The sequence below is a fragment of the Dermacentor silvarum genome, chromosome 1 (assembly GCF_013339745.2).
Source record: "Dermacentor silvarum isolate Dsil-2018 chromosome 1, BIME_Dsil_1.4, whole genome shotgun sequence".
Taxonomy (NCBI): Eukaryota; Metazoa; Arthropoda; class Arachnida; order Ixodida; family Ixodidae; genus Dermacentor; species Dermacentor silvarum.
This window is the reverse complement of record NC_051154.1, coordinates 129,673,005-129,676,326: the sequence shown is the minus strand read 5'-3', so window position 1 is coordinate 129,676,326 and position 3,322 is coordinate 129,673,005.

Below are 3,322 nucleotides of genomic sequence, written 5' to 3'. Positions count from 1 at the left end.
CGCGGCGCACGGGCGCGGCATGTTTGATTCACGTGATTGCGCCGGCATGATGGCCTGGGTTGAAGGCCAGCGAAGGAGCCGTACTGCTGTGGGCGACGGTGCGGCAAGCGGCGTTGTTTCGGGTCCACCGATGGACAGCGGCTGGATCGACGACACAAAGCTTTGTCCCATGGTTCAACGATCATGTAAGTGAACCATTGTTTGTTATTTTAAACGTTGTATGTGCTCGCGCCGGGAGCGCTCTGGCGCTCGATCATCGTGCATGCGCGTCGCTCGTTGGCGCCGAGCGATTCGAGCTCATGGAGGCTTTTGTGCGGCGTTCACGTCAGTTCGCTAGTTCTTTTTTTTTTGTGGTTAGGTGGTGTACTTAAGCTACGATGAGCTGTTTGAAGTGGTTGCCCAGCCTCTCGCGCTTGCTTGACGGCCTCGAATGTTGCTTGAGCGCCGAGTGAAAAATCCGTGCCCGCTTGTGTGTTGACATCTCGCTCGCTGGTATTTTAGCTTCCCACATACGTTGAGGCAAGCGTTTGCCTCGATATTGGTGCACTGATCTCTGCAGAATTGACCTGTGCGGCGGGCACGCAATAGTTTCGCGTAGTTGACTTGAGAGCGGCAGATTGTGATTGGATCCACTAACTGAATGCCCTGAACGGGTTTTGTTTCATAGTAAAACCCGTGTCACACGGGCACGTCGATCGCAATTGAGCCTCGATCCGAATCCAGTCGTCGTGATCCGCAAATCGTAATCGAAGTGTCCGATTTCGATCGGAGACCGACGTAAGCAGCTTCCAGCTCAGTGTGAGGAGAAAACGAGGTACAACGAGAAAGAAAGAGATCCGAAGAAAGAATAACCCTCTAAAAAGGCCGTTTATTTTTTATGACGTATAATTTGAAAATCTTTGTGCTGCGTCGACGCCATGCACGTAGTTCTGAGAGTTTGAACTTTCCAAACTCTTCATAGGCGAGCAACACAGCTTAGTAATAAATATGTATGAATTATTGAAACGCCAGAACTATAATTTATAAATCCAAACGATGAGTTTAATATCAGGACTGTATCTATCGTGTTATTTTAGTTATTTCAAACATCTGCGGATGTCTTGAGGAGTAAATAAAAAATCAGCTTCTTCATTGCCATTTTTTTTTTTTTCATTCGCAGTACATACAAATGTTCTCCCCTATTTCAGTTGTTTACGACTACATGGTCAAGGCAATCGACCAAGATGGGAAGCCTGCACTGGACTACAGGGGGTTTGCAGAGGGCATCAACCTTTTTGACAGTGGCAATGTTGGGAAAGCTTTGTGTCAATCCAAGGATGGCATCTGCAGCATAAAGCTGTGTTCCAAGCTGCAGTGTTGGGTAGGGATAGTCCTTGGTTGGGACCCATCAACAAAGTGAATAGAACATGCCTGAAAGAAAAGGGTGATTCGTGTAATATTTACAATGGTTTGCTTTTATTTGAACGTAGAATAAAGGAGTCCACATAAATAAAAAGCACGCACATGGGTAACGCATGCAGTTCTTATTGCAAACTGCCACAAATGTGACAAAAAAGGCAATAGCAATCTGCTGCCAATGTCTTTTCCATAATCACAAATAATGTCATAATTTCATAGTGTCAAATAATGCCACAATTTCGCGATGTCAAAAGAGGCTATGAAATTAAAGTAAATAAATATATATTCAGCATGCGCTTTGGGGGAAACCTGAAAGACACAAGGCAGAAGGAAAACAGCTGATTTGTAGTTACCACTACTTTAATACGCAGCTAATCAAATAATGTCAAACTGGTAAGGTTGAATTATTACTTTGATTTTCATGGTTTCTCTTGACATTTACGATAAACGATACGATAAACACGCAACCAACGCTTCTAGCGTGTTTAAAACAATAATTTTGTGCTACAGCGTCAACACAGCTACCTTTCGCGCACCTGTGGCCACAAACAACGCCAGGTCTACGTTTGATACACCGAAACAGCAGCGAAACAAAGATATGTAAAATCAGACGCGCAGGCAGGAATTCGTCAAGCTTAGCGATTAAAATGCGATTCAGATAGCACTTTTCCAATCTTTTTTGCAGGAGTTCTCACCGCGACAACTAATACGCCTTAATTGGCACCGATCCCGGCGCTATACGCACGTGGCGTGTAATTTCGCTTAAGGAAAACATCACTGATAGCAGGTAACTGTTCCAATACGATATCGCTAATGCTTGTGTTCTGCCACGGAAACACCGCACGGTGACCTTAATGTACAGCAAGCGAAGATGGGAAGTTGATACACTATTCCGCACGCCGAGCGCGTCGCTTATTCGGTACTATGATCTGCCACTTACTCTGCCGATGTGCCTTAATTGAAGTTCTTTCTCTGTAGGTTCGCTAATCCAGCATTGTCGGGTGAGCTTGTTTTTCTTTCCTTGAGGAAATCGGCGCATGGAAAACGGCCTCGGGCACGGGCAGTCTTGATGCAGCTGTGGCGCGTGCATTTCACACCGACGTGTTCCACAGCTTAATGTCGCCATCACAGTTTTTGCATCGACCACAGCAGACGTTTTCCCTCTTAATCTCAACATGGAGCAGCATATTGTTCGACGTTTGACAAACTGCGCTTGTTAAACGCCGCTGGCTACGCTTTCGCGACTGAGCAACGCTAGTTTCGTTTGCGCGCCAAGGCCAGAGATGTCCAACACGCGCGGCGCTCCGGTGGCGCCATCTGATTTCAGTTGCAAAACCGGCTGCTGCAAATCGTCTATAGCGTCGCCTTGCCTGATTACCATGGCCGATATTTTGTAGCGATGCGTTATGCTTTATTTATATACTAGTCTTAGCAACCACCGCTCACGGCCGGCTGATCCCGTGATAACGTCTACGTCTACAGCCATATAGACAAGTAGACGTATAGTGCACTAGAAAAGTTACTACAGTAGATAACTAGTACGCGTGTTCCATTGGAGACAGGGAGTGTTGTATTGCCATCTAGCGGGCGGCATGAAGCTGCTAGGTTCAGCCGCTTTTAGACTGGAGTGGCCACTCTTGTAATCCCTATAGTTACTCTATGGTGAAACACTGAACGCAGAGTGAACGGTACGGGCAGGACTGCCTCCTGCTCCCCTCCTCCCCCCCCCCCCCCCCCCTGAGGCACGCGCAGTGCGATAAAACCAAAATAGCAGCTCTCGAGGGCCAAATTGAGATGCTGCTCAAGAGGAAATTGCGCTCCTAGAATCGCAATCAAAACAGCCTACCAATCCCCTCTCTCCCCCCGCGCCCGAGGCTATGGAGAGTGAGCCCGCAGCACCGAAGGCAGCACTGAGCGTGGAAGC